This window comes from Protopterus annectens, chromosome 10.part0, assembly GCF_019279795.1.
Source record: "Protopterus annectens isolate FY-2018-M chromosome 10.part0, PAN1.0, whole genome shotgun sequence".
NCBI lineage: Eukaryota > Metazoa > Chordata > Ceratodontiformes > Protopteridae > Protopterus > Protopterus annectens.
Genome location: NC_056744.1, coordinates 532,489,526 through 532,508,541, shown reverse-complemented (window position 1 = coordinate 532,508,541; position 19,016 = coordinate 532,489,526). Strand labels below are relative to the sequence as shown.

Genomic DNA, 19,016 nt, shown 5'->3' with positions numbered 1-19,016 from the left:
GCTTATTTTCATTATACTATGAAAGTTTATTATGTTATTTATTGATTTTTTTTGAACTCCTTTAAAGTTTAAAGCTACATTTTCAAACTGCTGTAAAGGTTGCTGTTCTGCATTGAAATACATTGTATCTAGTGTTTTTGTTCCTGAACACTTGGACTCCAAACTAGTCATGTTACACTAAGAGGGTCAAAGTGTGCACTCCTGTGGCAGGAGAAAGCTGATTTCACCTATCTGAACTGGGAATTGAGGGAGAAAATCTCATCTTGTGCTTATCTGATTGGCCTTAAGGCATAGTAGTGTAAAACCTGTTTCTTTTTCTGATAGTATATAAACCTTGTTTTTGAGTGAAGCTGCTCTTCTAACAGCAGTTACACCAGAAGTTGAAATTTCCCTTTAAAAACCACCTCAGAATTTTACCTCAGTCCCATGTTTCTTACAGGGCAACTGGTTTGTGCAGTGACTAGCATTTACACATTTGATTGGTACTATTTAGGTCTACCTTACCTTTTTATAACTCCCAGGCTATTGCTGCTCAGAGAGCATTTGGTCTGGGTGCTGAGCAGCACTGCTGGCTAGGTTAGCTGCAGATTACTCCAAGTAACCACCCTTTCCTCGTCTGCTTGCAAACCCTCTCCACTCCTATCCCTTGTAAGTACACAGTAGGACCTGCAACCATGAATAGGTACTTTCCTGCTATCTGTGCATCCAGCTTGGTGGACAAGGGCATCATGGGGCAATGTAGCAATTACCTTATGTACACTGACAACCACTTAATCCTTGAACAGACAAATACAGTATTTGACAGATGTAGTTACACATTAACACTGGAGGCTAAACTCTCATGTACAGAAACAAAAAAGCAACAAACATTGCCAAACAGGCAAACCTTCCAACATAACAAAAGCTACTCATAACAAGCTAAAGGTGTTACCGCTGAATTCTAGGTGCCTCAGCAAGAAACTGCACTCCCAGAAGCTTTCCTCACCCTGGAGAATGCTGACATTTGTGCAGTTACAGAAACATGGTTTAAGGCCACAGAAAGCAATCTGACAGTCCATGGCTATAATGCCTTTCATACATTCTGACCAACCACTAAACATGAAAGAGCAAAAAGCAGAGGTGCATCTATCTACGTAATTGATAAGCACACCTCAAGCATGGTCATACAGTATGACATATTCTTGCTAGCTGCAGGCCCTCCACCATGATCTAGGAAACTGACATCATGCCTGAAGTTACTAGAATCACTAACCATCCAGCTCAGTACAATACTCATGGGTGATTTTAACTACCCCTCCATTAATTGGGCAGCATACATGACCACTGACCTGCAGACTCTAAGATTTTTTGACTTTGTAAATTCAAATTCCCTGGAGCAGCTAGTCTGCACTCCCACTAGGAGAACAAATATCTCAGATCTGCTATTCACAAATGTAGGAGAGCATGGCACCCCCGCTAGTGTGATGTCCTCACTGGTAAGATCAGATAATGAAGTGATCTCCCTTGAAATAAAGGTAAAACTAGTTCTCCCACCTAACCCCAGAATCTTTAAGAACTCCTCAAAGGTAAATTACCCCTTATTAAGGAATGACATAGCTAGTTTCCAAGCTCCCTCAAATCCAGAAAACACAGAAACCTATGCAGAGGTGTACACAAAATCCCTGTATGACCATATACAGAACTGAATAGAAACAATAGTACCAGACCAAAATAATCTCAGGTCAAACATCAGAAGCAAGACAACCCTGGTGGACCCCTGGTATTTATAGGCTGTACAACAAGAAAGAAAATACTGTTGAGATGTAAAAGGGGATGTGCACAACACAGAAAAAAGTTCATTAGTCTAAGCAAGTTAATCAGTGAGCTAGTCATGTCTCTGAAAGCAGACTTTTAGGTAAAAGTAGCCTCCAAAGCTAAGGATAACCAGAAGGCATTTTTCAGTTATGTCCGCAGTCTGAAGGGCAACACCCAGCAATGTGCAGAATTTGTTGTAGATGGCATCACCTATACTCAGTCAGAAGATATATCTAATGTGCTGTCCAACAAATTCATTTCAAGTTTCACCTCCAGATCATCTCCCATTTCTCTCCCCAAGAAATGCCCTCCTCCACTCCACCACCAATTATCAGCAAAGAACAGGTTGCCACTGCACTCTCTAAAGCTAAAGCTAAAAATAAGAAGTTATGTACCTACCATAATGTTCCATGTTAGTTGTCTTCATCTCGCCTTCTTTCTTGCTGTTTGGGATCAGAGCTGATCCTCGGCTCCAACTCGGCCATCTTCAATAGCTCGAGAGCTGTTTACTGGCTCGAGGCTACCCCTTATCCCATGAAACCTAGTGACAGCTACCCAGATCTCATTTGAAATAGCTAATCCAGACATAATATGAGAGAATCCAGTTATCAAAAAACTGGTTGTTCCATGCATCCTAATATCTGGAATAGGTCAGGAAGACCTAGCCAGAAGAATAACAATAAAAGAATACTCAGCCAGTGAAAAAAGGACTCCTCTCGATCCACTAGGATGGGGGGACGGAGGGAGGGATGCAAGAAGACAACTAACATGGAACGTTATGGTAGGTACATAACTTCTTAATGTTAAGTTGTCTATCTCACCTTCATTCTTGCTGTTTGGGACAGTGTCCCTAGCACCTAACATCCTGGGTAGCTCAGTGGAACAGACTCTTCAGAACAGTGGAACCAAAGTCAGCTCTGCTCCAGAAGACCATATCCACCTTGTAATGAGAAATAAAAGTATGAGAGTTTGCCCACGTGGCAGCTGCACAGATGGAATCCATGGGCAACCTAGACTGAAAAGCTACGGAGGTGGCTAATGCCCTAGTAGAATGACCTTTTGGTTTAGTTGGTAACTCTTTATTCCGTAACTGGTAAATAAATGTAATAGTGTGGGACAACCATCTAGATAAGGTCACCTTGGAAACTGGGTGACCTTGTTTGCTTAAGGCATAAGAAAGGAATAATTGGTCTGACATTCTTATTTCTTTAGTTCTATGTAGGTAAAAACGCAATTGTCTGTGAACATCCAATTGGTGAAGCTTGCACTCTGCCTTGTTGCTATGATTGGGGAAGAACACAGGGAAATCTATAGATTGATTTAAATTATTTTCTGAGCAGACTTTAGGAAGAAACTAAGGATTAGTCCTCAGAGAAACTCTGTCCTTGTGAAACACCAGGTAAGGAAGACGAGCACATAGTGCTTGGAATTCTGAGACATGCCTAGCTGGAGTGATAGCAACCAGAAAGAGTGTCTTCTAAAACAAAAACTTGATGGAGCAGGATGCTGCCAGTTCAAAAGGAGGCAGAATTAAGGAAGTTAGGACTAAATTAAGGTCCCAAGGAGGCGGAGGATCTCTCACTGGAGGTCTAAGAAGAGATGTTCCTCTCAAAAAATCTTTACAGAGCTTATGAGACATGATGTTAGAATTTGGCAAACCAATATGAAAATTAGAAATGGCCGCTAATTGTACCCTGATCGTAGCGGAAGTGGTCCTGGAGTGAAAAAGTTGTGCTAGAAATTGAAGAATTTTGTGGACTGGGGCTGAGGAGGGATCCACATTCCTAGACTCTGCCCAATAAGAAAAACGTTTCCATTTGCTAGCATAAGTTTTTCTCGTTGTAGACTTATGTGAGGAAACGATAATCTCACAGACTGCTGGGAAGCCTGGCTAAGGTTGGAAGTGGAGCAACCTAGCTGTGAGCTGGAGAGTTTGGAGGGATTGATGCAACCCGTCTGATTGATGAATCAGGAGATCTGGAATCGGGTCCAAAGTCCAGGGCTGATCGAGAAGGTAGGGGTGCAGGAACGGGAACCATATCTGTCAAGGCCAGTAGGGGGCAATGAGGATCATTTTGCAACCCAACGATTTTGCTTTCTGTATGAGTTTTGGTATCAGGGGAAACAGAGGAAAGGCATAAAGAAGTCCCTGAGGCCAATCATGGACTAGACCGTCTCTGGGTATGTGACCTGGAAGCGGAAGAAGGGAGAAGTAGTTACTGCATTTGCTGTTGAAAGGAGTGGCAAAAAGATCACATCAAGGCTGTCCCCATTTGCGGAAGATAAGATCCGCAACTTCCTAATTCAGAGACCACTCTTGAGGCATGAGGATAGCTCTGCTGAGCCTGTCCGCTATGATGTTGGATCTCCCAGGGATGTGCATCGCAATCAGAAAATGTTGAGAGAAAATCACCCACTGCCACAGTCTGAGTGCTTCTTGACACAGGGGGTAGGATCTGGTTCCGCCCTGCTTATTGATGTACCACACCACTGACATGTTGTCTGTTTGAATTGCAATGGTCCCAGAAGGAAGAGAGTCTTGAAGGGCTTGCAACGCTAGGAGCACGGCTCTCATTTCTAGGACATTTATGTGCAGATGGTACTCATGAGGTTGCCAAGTGTCTTGGACTGTCCTGCCCAGGTAATGCTCCCCCACCCTATCAGGGAGGCGTCTGTAGTCACTGTGGCTACTGGAGGGGGCTGTATGAAAGGTCTGCCCTGAGTCACTAGTCGGGAGACCATCCACCAAGAAAGGTGCCTTTTGTATGTCTCCATAATCAGGATCATGTGAGACATGGGTAGCTCCTGGAAAGGCCACTGCGTGAAAAGAAGCCACTGAAGAATTCTCATGTGGAAATGCGCTAATGGAAGTAGAAGAATGGCAGCTGCCATGGAGCCCAGAGTTTGAAGGACATATCTGACTTGGATCCTTTTGCTCTGCATTAGGATTTGCACTTGTTGACGAATTGTGGACACTCTTTCCAGTGATAACCTTGCGAACATTTCCCTTGTGTTTAATTCTGCCCCTGTGTAAGCGATAGACTGACAGGGCAACAAGGCAGATTTTTCAAAATTTATTGTAATACCTAGCCTGGTGCAAGATGTGATTGTATAATCCCATGCTTGTAAGAGTTGATGCCTGGTGGTAGCAGTGAGGAGCCAGTTGTCTAGATATGGAAACACCTGGAATCTTTGATGTCTCAGGTGAGCTGTGACCACTGCCATACATTTGGTGAACACCCTGGGAGCTGTGGTGATATCAAAGGGCAGAGCTCTGAACTGGGAATGACTGGCCCCCACCTGAAAGTGAAGAAATCTCCTGGAGCATCTGTCCATCTTGATATGGTAGTACGCATCCTGAAGATCTATTCAGCACATCCAATTGTCCTGACCCAGGAAGGGTAGAATAGACTGTAGCATGACCATCCAAAACATTGTTCTTTGTACAGATTGTTGAGACTGCTGAGATCCAGAATCGGTCTCCAGTCTCCTGTCTTTTTTGGTACCAAAAAGAATCTTGAGTAAGTTCCGGATCCGTGCTAGTCTGCGGGGACTTCCTGAATGGCTCTTTTTTCTAGCAGTTTTGAAACTTCTATTACTGCTTGCTCCTTCAGATTGGGTGGAACATCTGGAAGGGCCTTTTTTGACTGTAAGGGGGATTGATGGAAGGGAATTTTGTAACCTCCGGATATAATGGATAGTACCCATTTGTCTCTTGTTAAATTTTGCCAGGCTTTTGTGTACAGCGAAAGTCTTCCCCCGACTGCCTCCAGAGATGAGCAGCCGGGCAACCCTTCAAGGATGCTGGAAGGGCTTGTCAGAGAAGGATTCTCTGTTGGCCTGGTTCTGTGGACCCCCTCTGCCATGAGGGCGGCATCTATTACTGTTGTTTCCCCCTCTGCCTCTGGAGGAAAAATCACCACGTGTGTCAGGCAATGCTCCCTGAGATTTGCAGAGCCACATCTTTCCACTCTTCTGACCCTTTGGGTAAGGTCTAGAGGGAGTGGGAAAATGGACTCCCACGGCAGAGAGACTCTTGCCTTCTTGCTCACACCTAGTCAACATGTCTTTCACCTGTGGCCCAAAGAGAAAGGAGCCATCAAAGGGGGTATTGGTGAAGGACACTCGAAAGGGTTCCGCAAAGTGACACAGCCACATCCAAGCATGCCTCCTGAGGGCCACACCTATGCCTGTGGCTCTACTCACTCCATCGGCTGCATAGGAAATGAGCCTCATGGAGGAGTTAACTACAGAATTAAGAGTCACTAGCTGGGAAGCTACTTTGTCTTGTACTCCCTCAGCTGTAGGATCTTGAAGAGTTTCTCCAAGCTCTTTAAAGAGATCCCTTTGAAGGCGAGTAAAATGACATAGATCATTCAGGGACCTCATGGAGAAAGTCGCTGAAGCAAAGATTTGCTTTCCATACCTGTCCATCGTCCTAGGCTCCTTGTTAGGGGGATGAACAGATGAAGAGGTCTCTGCTAACTCTTTCTTGGTGGCTGCTGCTACCACCATGGCATCAAAGGGCACACCTTTAGAAAGGAATTGCTTATCCTGGGGTGCTGTAATAAATTTATTAGGTCTCCTCTGAGTTGGTTTCACAGTGTCTGGAGCTGACCAAGCCTTTCAAGCCACTACAGACATAAGTGGGTTAAAAGGAGGAGAAACCCAGGAGGTGGAAGGTCGGGAGCAGAAAGTGTCCAGGAATACAGACTCATCCTTGGCAGGGGCTAGGGGAGTCCAGTTCCCCCTTTGCCTAAGCATTTCAAGGATGTCCGAAAAGGAAATATCTTCAGAGTTGGGATCTCAGGGACCCTTCCAATTCATCTAAGTCTGTATCAGAAGTGACAGACTCAGGGGAGTCAATGTGCTTCCTCTTGCACTTCTTCTTCTGAGGGGGCTCCTCTGAGTGATCTGGGGAGGCCTCGGAAGAAGAGGAAACACCCAATGGGGTGTCCTGGGGCATCGGTTCCCTATGCTTGGGGTCTGGAGGAGGACCAGAGGCTGGCATAGACACTACGTGGGACGGAACTGATGGAGCTGTTAGTATCGGGGGACAGTGCACTCCACATGACCTCAAAGGCATCCCTGCCTTGAGGCAAAGAAAGCCCTGGTTCAGAAGAAATAGGAATCTTTCTTCGTGCCGAGGGAGATGGCTCCAAGGCCAATGTTGGAGCCGAGCTCACCTGTGCCGATGCTCCGAGAGGGAGAACAGGGTCGGACAAGGGTCTGATGCCACTTGCCCCCTCCAAGCTGATGAGGGAGCCCTGGCATCCAGATTCCTCAGTCAAAGGAACTATTGAGGTAATTGAAGCCAAAGTTGGAGCTGAAGGAGAGATGGTGATCAGAGCCGACGGTTCCACTACTCTAACCCCAATGAACTCAGGCTCTGAACTCAATGGAGTCGGAGGAGGAACAGAAAAAGAGGTGGATGGAGCTGATACCTGTTGAGGAGGGCTAGACAATAATTTTGCTAGTGCCTGTGATTTAAGCAACCTACTTACTACTCTCTGGTGGTGCTGTAGTAGCATTGTCACCTCACAGTAAGACACAGTCTTTTTCGATTCTCAGCTAGAGTGTCTTTTGTGTGGAGACATGCGTGAATGGGTGTACCTTTGTTGAAGGTTGTGTGTCAGGGCTGGCAACTTGGCATGTAAAAATCTACTGCCAATCATTAGCGGACCGGAGTTCCGCTGTGGTGACCCCTAACCGGGAAAAGCTGAAAGACACAACAACAACTTACTACTCTCTCCACATCATTATCTGACAGCCTAAAGGATCGAGAGGAGTGTGAAGAATGGTGGCTACATTCACTTTGCAATAATAGAGACCGAGGAGCTGAATGACCTGACTCTAATGAAGGGAACCTCTTATGGCTCTGAAATGGCTCCGAAACATCCGATGGAGCCGACGGAGGGGTTGTCTTGTCGGTACAAGCCGGAACCGACATACTTGGTAAATCCTGTACAGGAGTCTGCTTCGAAGGTGGAGCCGAAGGTTTAGTGTATTTTGGGAATTTCACTGGCTGGGAATCCTTTGTCTGTGAATCCTGAGGTTTTAACAGACCCCTAAGGATCAATTTGTTCTTACGCTCCTGCAGGACTCTTGGACTAAAGGCATGACAAATAGAACAAGAGTCCTGCAGGTGAACAGCGTCCAAACAATAAAGGCAACTAGTGTGCCCATCTGTGAGAGACATTTTCTGACAGCATGAGTCACACTTTTTAAGCCAGATACTTTAGCTTCCTTAGACATGACCTAACTACAAAAAAACTAAGTACCACAAGGGAAACACAGACAGACAAATAAGTACTACTCTAAACAAGTACACCTATAAATATATATAACCAACGATAGCAAAAAAGGAAAGGAGAGCCTCTAAGTTTAACGGCTATCCTAGAGGGAGGGGGGAGAACACTCTAACTTAAATGAGTTCTAAATAAAAGGGAAACTAAAGAACGAAGTACTCAACAACATGTACAGAATAAAGCTAAGAACAGTAAAATATCTATTAGTTTAAAGGGTCTAAGAGAATATTTTTACACAAAAATTTGAAAATATACAAGCCTGAGCCAGAAAATGACACACCTCACAGCTGAAGCAGCAAACAAGATCTGGGCAGCTGTCGCTAGGCATCATGGGATAAGGGGTAGCCTCAAGCCAGTAAACATCTCTCGAACTATTGAAGATCCTCGGCTCCGATCCCAAACAGCAAGAATGAAGGCAAGATAGACAACTTAACATCATGGCTTCAGTGGGGCCTCACAGTATACCAGGTTCCCTCTTAAACAGCTTAAAAAAGGATTTATCAGGCTTGTTAGGATCTCTGTTTAACCACAGCCTCCAGAATGACTTTGTCCCGATAAAATGGAGGACAGCAACAGGCATCCCAATGCATAAAAGGAGATCATCTTCTGACATGGGAAATTACAGACCCATGGAAAGAATAATCATGGACTTGATAAATGACATAGGAAACCACCAAACATTGGACCCAACCCAGATCAGCTTTGCCAAGGGCAGGTCATGCCTACTGAATCTGGTGGATTTCTTTGAGAAAGTCACTAAGGCCGTGAATGAGGGTAAAACAGTACATACCACCTACCTCAATCTACCCAAGGCATTTGACACAGTTCCCCACTCGGGTATTATAAATAAACTCACAAAACTGGCATAAATCCCTCCGTTACCAGATAGATAGCCAATTGGTTCATGGGCAGGAAACGTAATTAAAGTGGGTGAATTCAGATCCAGCAAGAGGCCAGTTACTAGTGGTGTGCCACAGGGCTCTATGGTGGGACCACTTCTGTTCAGAATATACTTCTCTGAAATCAAGGCTAATGTGGAAAGCCACTGGATGACAAAGTTTGCCAATGACTTCAAGCTGGGGGCAATCATTGAATCCCCCAGTGATTTAGATATCATTAAGTAGTGCCTAGATCACACAAATGATTGATGCCAGAACCATGGCCTAAAACTAAATGTGAAAAAAAGAATTATCATACTCTTTGGGAAGTCAAATTCCCCTACAAATTACAACATCAGTAGCACACCCCTAAGAGAAGATTCAGAGGTGAGAGATCTAGATACAAAGATAGATAGTAGCCTGAATTTTAACCACCGTATGTCCAGAGTGGTGAGAAAGTCCTTCTTTATGGCACAACTTATAAGTAAAGGTATGGCATCCAGATCCAAGGAAATTATAGTCCCGCTGTACTCAGCCCTCACTAGACCAGCAATCAGGTACGATGCGCCATTTGGCATGTACTTGACTAGGTACCTACAGCAGCTGGAGTGTCCTCAGAGGTTCCTCACAAATAAAATACAGGGTGTAAACAACATATCCTATGCAGATAGACTTTAAAAAAAAATTCTCTTTTAGATCACAATTTACCACTTCAACAGAGGTTCACTTGGAGGACATTTTAAGCTTAGCCAATTTCCCTTTTGGCGCTTGAATTAACATTTCCTGATTGGTCTTTCCCATTCTGTGGCTGATAACTGTATATTGGTCCCAACGAGAATACCTGTGATCATACCATAGATAATTGGAGGGGACCTATGCAGCATTTAGGAACTGCCTCTATCCATTACTGGCACTGAGGGGCAATCCCGGCGTGCATTTTCTGTTACCCATCCTTAGATCCAAGTTGCATTTAAATATGGACAAGGATGAGCTTTCTTTTACTTGAATGGAGAGTCTGTTCTGGAACAGTGGTATCCTCTGTGATATAGATTCGTCTCTCCACACCATTCTGTTTAGATATGTGGACTGAGTATCTCTGATGCCATTTGATTTTGTCATAATTTTGGCCTCTTCCTCATAAGATTTGTGGTTTTCTGTCAGATTTATGAGGATTGCAAAACTTAAATAATAACAGACTTCATATCCTTCAGAAAATGCATGCTAATGCAAAACCTGTTATTCTAGCAACTAAGCATATAAGAACAATGTTATACTTAAAATCTGTCCCTGATTCTGGACCTTTTACCTTTTCCCCGACCCATTACGTTTTTGGTTTTATCCCTTGAGCAGCTATGAGGTTTTGAGGTTTAAATAAGAACTGTGAGCAAAAGCTACCATGTTTTACCATTTTGTTTTCATTTGTTCAATTAAATAAACAGAAGTGCAACAAAAACTGGACAACTTGAACAATAATAATAAATAACCTAACTGAAGGCTTAAAGCAAGATGCTTTATAGTAACATTTTTATAAACAGAATAAAATCACACAGCATTTTTATTGTTCTTTTAAATAAATTAATGTTTTTGTATAACTTTAAAAAATCTAACAAAACTGGGGCCAACTTGCTGTAATGAAAAAAAATGAGAAAAAAATAATACTTAAGGCAAAGAAAAAACTGTCTTAACATCTGAAAACACAGTAACAGCAGAGTCAAAGTTATTCCAGTTTTTTGCCTGCATTAAATATCATTTTATCATCATCATTGCCTACGGTTATTATTTCATAAATCACTGCCCAGAATGTACCTGGGTGGGCTGCTGCCACTACAGTTGAGCTCCACAATCCATAGAACTGCCCTGGCATGCTCAACAATATGACAGTTATTAATTAACAGTAAATAACAGTTAAAATCATAAACTATCTGAAATTGGAATGAAACAATGAAATGGGAATTCTAAAATAATAAGCATGTTCATTCCTTTACTGCCAAATATGGAATAAAAGTGCTTATTTTTTTTACAACTGACACTTCGTTGTTACATTCCAACTTCTCATGGTTTATAGTAAATAGTGCAAAATACCAGAGCTGGATCATGGTCAAATAGGGCTCTAGGCAGGGTAATAGATTGCCCCCCCTCCTGCAGCAACCCTCTAACTGCCCAGCAGCAGCCCCTTCTTCAGCCATTCCAGTGTTCCATTACTTGGCTATTTCTCCCCAGTTAACATAAACACTGTTCAGACCTATCAGTGTGCATACTGTTTTCTTATTTACTTCTACAGTGCTTAAAGATATTGAAATAAAATAGCACAAACACTTATAGCCAACAATACAGTTTCAAAATGAAAACAGACTTGGCATGAGCAGTAAACTTCTCTGCCCTTGAAACTCACATTTACTGAAATGGCATGAAACCCCACATTCATAGAAAATGTATCTGGCCTGTGGAGGATTACGTTTACCTTTTGGCCATTTTCAAACCATAGACTCCTTGCACACATTTTTAGGGCCATGCATACATGCATGTGTTCTGTTATTCACCTTCCTGATTGTACTAAATCATATTCCTTGTATCATGTAGCAACAACTTGTTAGATTTTAAATTTGTAGTCTTAAAAATTCTTTTAATAAGCAATAAAACAAAATGTATGAACCAATAATGAAAAAACTACCCATTTCAGAAAATTTCAACTATAAAACGCCACTCAGACTTCCGTCATTACAATCCACAAATATCACTCAATAAGCACAGACTCTGCAAAAGTAAAAGTCATGTAAATAATTCCACATTAAAGAGAATCTGTAACTAATGAAAATGTTGCTACTGGCAAACAACTTTACATTTCAATGTTTCATCTACACATTCAGTGCCTGCTGCCCTTGGAAGAATTCATTGTGTATATTACATTAAAAAATTGGCAAGCTGGTAATATTGTATTAGGGAATGACTGACAAACAAGCAACACATTCAGTTGCTAGGCATCTCATACAAAGGAAGACATATCAGGAGTGCAGAACCTCTATCCCCCCTTAAAATGCACAAAATAATCAGCAATCAAATGGGCACTGCAATATCAGCACTCCATCTACTCTACACTGTGTGGGAGTAGAATCCACAGCCTTCTGCACCAAAGGCAATTAAGCTACTAACACTGCTTTCAAATTCTACAACAGAAACAGTGACTGCCATTTGATAAACAAAACAGTTAGTTGCACATTGAGAACAGACTTAGCATGCGCAACAGTAAGCTTTCTTCCCTTGAAGCTCACAATTCCATGAAAATGAACTGAAACTCAATCCCTTGAAATAGTACTAAAACTCATAATTCCCTGAAAATGTGCTGAAACTCATACTCACAATTTTGTCAGCAGTCTGCTAGTTGGTGCAGAGGATTCAGACTCTTTTCTCCACTGAAGCTCACAATTCCTTCTGTAGTCTGGTAGTTGGTGTAGAGGATTCGGGCGGTTCTTGACTCCTATAACCAAGTTACAGGGTCAAGCCTGATCAAATTAATTGACTAAACTGCATTCCCCCATAACTAGGGCATTATATACCATACCTCCATACTGCTCAACCTCAGCATAAGAAATCTGGACAAAGCCTAAAATAATGGGGGGGGGGGCCAAAGGCCCAAAAATAGGGACAGATTTTAAATATTGCTCTTATAGACTTAGAAAGTTGCTGAAATAACAGCACTGGACTTAGCAATCATTTTCTGAAGAAAATGAAGTCTGAAACTCAAATGTATGACATTATTTAGTTATTTCACTTATTAGTGATTTGCCAGAAAACCACAGATGTTGCAGAATAGGCCAAAACTATGATGGAAAAATCAGGACATTCTGCAAAATTCTGAACAGCTGAGCGGTACGCATACTTCTCAACCACCTAGTGCAAGAAATTTCAACAAGTCTGAAAACATGGGGATAGATTTTAAATATTGCTATTTGTAACTTAGAAAGTTGCCAGAATAACAGGATTTGTGTTAACATTCATTTTCTGAAAGATGTGAAGTCTGAAACTCGGGTGCGTGCGTGTGTGTGTGTGTGTGTGTGTGTGTGTGTGTGTGTGTGTGTGTGTGTGTGTGTGTGTGTGTGTGTGTGTGTGTATATATATATATATATATATATATATATATATATATATATATATATATATATATCTTCTTTTCGGCTGCTCCTGTTAGGGGTCGCCACAGCGGATCAACTGTTTCCATTTCTTCCTGTCCTTTGCATCTTGCTCTGTCACACCAACCACCTGCATGTCCTCTCTCACCACATCCATAGGTTCATAGGTTCATAGGTTCATACTAGGCTATCTGCCCTAGGGCATTTATAAGCCTAGCCCATAGTTTAGTAACTTACCACCCCCCCTTAGTATGGGGAACTATACCCATTATTTTGCTGTACCTCTGTTGAGCAGTGACACTGAGGTAATCCTGGGTATATCTGCGATCTGGGGTATATCTGCGATCTCCCATCCATTGGTCAAGATTTCTCTTGAACAAGGCCAGCGAGGTGCTCTGCCTCACATATACCGGGATTTTATTCCACAGCATAGGGAGATATCAGGGAGGCCTTCCTCTTTTCCTGTTACCTGGCAGCTTCATCCTTAGCATCTTTTTCCCAATATGCTATGCATCCCTCCTCAGCACATGTCCAAACCAATGTAATCGTGCCTCTCTGGTTTTGTCTCCAAACCTTCCAACCTGGGCTGACCCTGTAATATACTTATTCCTAATCCTGTCCATCCTCATCACACCCAGTGCAAATCTTAACATCTTCAACTTTGCTACGTCAAGCTCTGACTCCTGCCTTTTTGTCAATGCCACTGTCTCCAACCCATATAACATAACTGGTCTCTCTACCCTCTTGTAGACCTTCCCTTTCATTCTTTCTGGTACTCGTCTGTCACAAATCACTCCTGACACTATATATATATATATATATATATATATATATATATATATATATATATATATAATATATATCAACATTTTTTAGTGACTTCAGTCCTCCCTGATTTGCCAGAAAACCACAAATTTTATGAGAAACAGACTAAAACTATGAGGCTAAATTTGGACAGTTGAGTTATGTTAAACACACACAGCAAAACAGATATACACATACCTCCTCTGTTACACAGCAACACACACATACTACTCCTATTTCATAGAGCAACAAGCGGCTAGTTTAAATTCCATACACTCACCTACTCTCTCGCATTAAGACGTACATGCACTTTATCTCTCATACAAACAGAACGGCTAATTTAAATTCCATACACATACATACAGATATGTCACTGGATTTATCAGTATAAGCTGCCACTCGGAGAACTGTAGCCATCTTTTTCTTTTTTGGGGGGGGGTCACCATGTTTTTTTTGGGGAGGGGGGGTCACCATGTTTCAGAGTTTGCATAATAAGAGGGATTTTTGCAAGTCATTTTCCTACTGCGTTATTCTGCAGAAACAAAATATAAATTTTCAGAGGGCTAGATCACCACATAAACCAGTTTGCTCCTTGTTACTTTTTTACTGTTACTGGATAACCAGAGTGTCATTCAACACGCAGTTGTTCCTGTTGTAGATGATGTCAGTTGATGTGCCCTCATCACTCTCATCCGCTTGAGTCCACAAAAAACACTACTACTATTCTGTACTGTTTATGCAGATTATTTTAATTAATATTCTAACAGACATCTTGACACAGTATTCAAAACTTCTATATTGCTTTCCTTTCAGTTAGGGTTTCAGCTTGAATTGTGTTTGTTCCATGTTTCACAATGTCATAAATGTCTTGTTTTGATAGGTATGACACATGCATTTTAATTTCTGATATTCTTGTTTTGTTTATGCTGCACTATGCTCCCCAGCAATCTAAATGACTGGACCACCACTGATCCTGATTTTATAAACAAGTGCATTCACTATCACTATTTGTTTTTACACACTAAAAAAAGCTTTCTTTAACATTAATCAAGTATATATAACTACTAATAAGCAAACTGTTCCCAAACAAGATATTATAATCCTAACGTTATTAAGTGTATATTCTATGTATTTTGGAAACCGTAATTGATAAGCTCTATCAAACCAAAAGGTTAAACAAAATACAGCTTCTTTGTGGAGTTGTTATAATGAAGCCAGCTGTCCCTGACATTTCTTGTTTGCTCTTAGCAGTGTAACACAGGCAGGAAGTAACTGAAAGTTGTTGTATCATTCGGCTTTTCCCGGTTAGGGGTCGCCACAGCAGAACTCCGGTCCGCTAATGATTGGCAGTAGATTTTTACATGCCGAGTTTCCAGCTCTGATGCACAACCTTCAACGAAGGTACACCCATTCACGCATGTCTTCACACAGAAGACGCTTTAGCTGAGAATCGAATAGGACAACATCTTACTGTGAGGAGACAACGCTACTGCAGCACCACCAGCTGAAAGTAGATTTTAAAAACAACTGTTTGAAACTAGAACATGTAGTGCCTGAAACTCCCTTTATAATGGTTGATTTCTAATAAAAAGTACTACTAAAAGATAACATAACAGTGTTTGGTCTTAATTTGAAACATGAGCATCAATTTTAGTAAAATATTTTATCTCTTATGGTTATTTATGTATGTCTCAAATTCCCTGACTACTGAGTCAACTCTAAGGAGTGTGTTGTCAATATGATAGTTACCAAGGATGGATGACTTCCCAAAGAATATTATTATGCATTTCTTGGCATTTAGTTTTAGTCCATCGCTCTGACACCAGTTGTTTGTCTGTGTCAGGCCCTCCTGGAGAACATTTGTGTCAGTGTGAGATTCAATGACAGCAATCATCTGCAAATTTAGTCAGCCAGAGACCTCTGACATTGGCCTTGACTTCTGAGAAGTGAATGCCAAAAAGGAGCAGTCCAAGGATTGATCCCTGAGGGATTCCACTTGTGACTGGCCTCTTTGTAGAGGTGGACTCCCCAATTCTAACTTCCTGGGTCCTGTCTGTGAGCCAGTTGGCTAGCCACTGGGTGATATATGGGTTTGTACCTAACCTCTTGAGTTTGTCAGCAATGCCCAAGTGGGATATTGTGTCAAATGCCTTGGCCAGGTCAAGGTAGGTGTGAATTATTTTTCCCTCATCCATTGCTTTGGTGACCTTCTCAAAGAATTCCACCAGGCTGAGTAGGCATGATCTGCCCTTGATGAAACCAAATTGGGTTGGGTCCAGTGTCTGAAGATTTACTATATTTCTATTGATAATCTCCATGATAATTCTTTCCGTGGCTTTACATATAAGACTAGTGAGACTTGTGGGTTTGTAAATGGCCCACCTTTGCAGAGGGATGACTGTTGCCTTTCTCCATTCATGAGGCATGAAGCCTGTTTAGACGCTACAATTAAGGAGTAATTCTAGAGGTCCTGATAGGTCATGTTTCATGCTATTTAGAAGGCATCCTGAGATATTGTCTGGGCCCATTGATGCAGTGTTCTTGGTCTTAGAGAGAGCATTAAGGACCTGTTCCCTAGTGATAGTAGGGGGAGTTATATTTCATGATATTTCCTGAGGGAAGGTTGAGAGGGTGAGAGATGACTAAAGTTGGAGCCGAATTTATCAGCCAAGAGGTTTGCTATATCTTCTGGCTCATTATAGGGGGCTCCATTTTACAATGAGCTCTGCACACAATTGTGTATTGCTTTTGAGGTTACGGCCATAGCTAAAGAATGCTTTGTGGTTGTCCTTGGCCTGGGAGGCCAAACTTACCTCATATTTGGCTTTGGTAGACTTTATTTGTCCTCTGAGTTGTTTGTTTAGTTTGAGAGTGCTTTTATCCTGCTGGGTTCTGCACCTCCTAATTTTTTGCCATGATTTTCTTCCTCCTGTTATACATCCGATTGATTTTGTGATTCTTCTAGGATGGCTTGTTTTTTGACAGTTCAGTACTTCTTCCTGGTGGGTATAGCTGCCTCTATGTAGCTATTAACATGCTTGTACAGGGTTTCTGTGAACAGTTCTGCATAGGCAGAAGTGTTCTCAGGGTTTACAGGGGCTTGAAATTTTGTCAGGTTCTCACTTAATAGTGGGAGGTTAGCCTTAGAATAGTTCCTGAATATTCCTGGTTGAGCTGGGGGTCCAGGTTTTATTTTTACTTCAAAGGAGATCATTTTGTGGTCTGACCTTACCAGGGAAGACATTACAGTAGGGGGTGTGCAGCACTCTGCCATATTAGTGAGGACCTGATTCAGTATGGTTGCACCCCTGGTGGGTGTATTCACTATCTGGTCCAGGGAGTTTGTGTTTACAAAATTCAGTAATCTCTGTATATGATCTCATATAGGATTCCCAGTTAAAAGAGGGGTAATTAAAGTCACCCATGAATATGATATTGGGTTGGATGGTTAGTGTTTCTAATAAGTTTAAATACATGGTATGGGTTTTCTGGGTCATAGAGGGGGACCTATAGCTTGCAAGGAAGTGGTATTGGGTTTTACCTAAGGTGATTTGAACATGGAACAGCTCAAGTGCATTGTCCTGTTTGACCAGCCTTGAAGTATATAAATTTCTGATGTAAATAGAGAGACCTCCACCTTTAGTCCCTGCCTGTGAAGTAGCTGGTCTAAATGTGTGGAAGGCATTATAACCTTGCACTGTTGGTGTACTCTCTGCATCTTTAAATCACATCTCAGAGATTGCACAGACATCAGCATTCTCTAGGGTAAAGAGAGCTTCCAGGGAGTGAAGGTTTTTTGTTTTGGCTACTAGCATTGAGCAGTAATACGTTTAGATTTTCTTGGCTTTGATTTGATATGTCGGAAGTATGTTCAGTTTGGCATTGCCTAAAAAGGTACTATGGGGGAAGACAATGTTTTAGCTAATATTCAAAAGCCTAGAGGGAGAGGTGCAGACCATCCCTGGCAAAGCAGCATGGTCTATTGACCATCTCCTTCTATGCTGACAAATATTGCACCCCCTTAGAATGACACCAGAAACTAAGCCAATTATTAAAGTCAATCATCTTTTGTTTGTATTGTGGCATCATCCTTGAAGAAGGTAAAATGCTGCTCAATGCTAGGTTCATACCAGCCTGAACACATATTCCAAGAGCACTAAAATGTCTCTCTTCATACAGCCTAGGGAAGTACGTCTTAGGTCATTTACTCCCACATGGACTATGACTGAGTCATATTGGTAGTTGTGGTCCAATGACCAGAGTGCATGAGTAATGTAGCGGATGCTAGCCCCTGATAAGCAACTGACTGTAACTTTCTCCTTATCCAGCCTGGTGAGAGGGAGATCAGTGTGTCTCACGATGGAGTCTCCAGTGACTAGTATGTTGGATTGTGTGTTGACTTGTCTTATTGGCCTAGAGGTAGAGGCTCCATGAGATGTAGTTCTATGGGATTATGTGGATGTTGTTTTGAAAGAGTGCTTTTGGGGCTGCTGAGAGTATTTCTTATGTGTACATTGTCTAGGAGCTCTTTGTGGTTTAGGAAGGTTGCATGTAAGCACCTCAGTATATGAGGGTCTATATGTCTGTTTTGAATTGTGCGTGATGGGTGCAGCATGTATACTACTGACAACCTTATTGACATTAGGAGTACTTTTATGTGAGAGCTTTGCATCCTGTGACATTGTTTAAATACATATCTCACGTACCATATCAGTTTGTTTGAGAATTAACTGGTTGTCAGTAGCATGAGGCAATTTCTACATTGCCTTAGGATGCCCATATCCACCAGGCCAGTAACGACAGTAGAAAAGTTCATATCCATGGCAACAGACCCTTTTTTTTATTGATTAGACTGTTGGAGTGAGAATATCATTCACTGTCAGGAGTATCTGGTTTGCAACTATGTGGACAGTGCTTGTCACTGCAAACTTTGTCCTGTGTGCAACTAGATATTGGAGAAATTTCAATTTTATTTTACAGGAAAAATGTCACTCAAGACGTCTGTGTTTCTAAAGGGCACTGCCAAACACTTGAGTGGAAACTAATATGTAGACCCTGAAAATTTAAGGATGAAGTATTTAGGCAGATATTCTGAAGTTAGAAAC

The 19,016-nt window shown here is 41.9% G+C and overlaps 1 protein-coding gene across 2 annotated transcripts in view; it reads left to right on the top strand.

The window, feature by feature from the left end:
- The window catches only part of RNASEL (ribonuclease L), a 236,534-nt gene that overhangs the window by 215,287 nt on the left and 2,231 nt on the right, over positions 1 to 19,016 (top strand). The gene's annotated exons all lie outside the window — the stretch shown is intronic.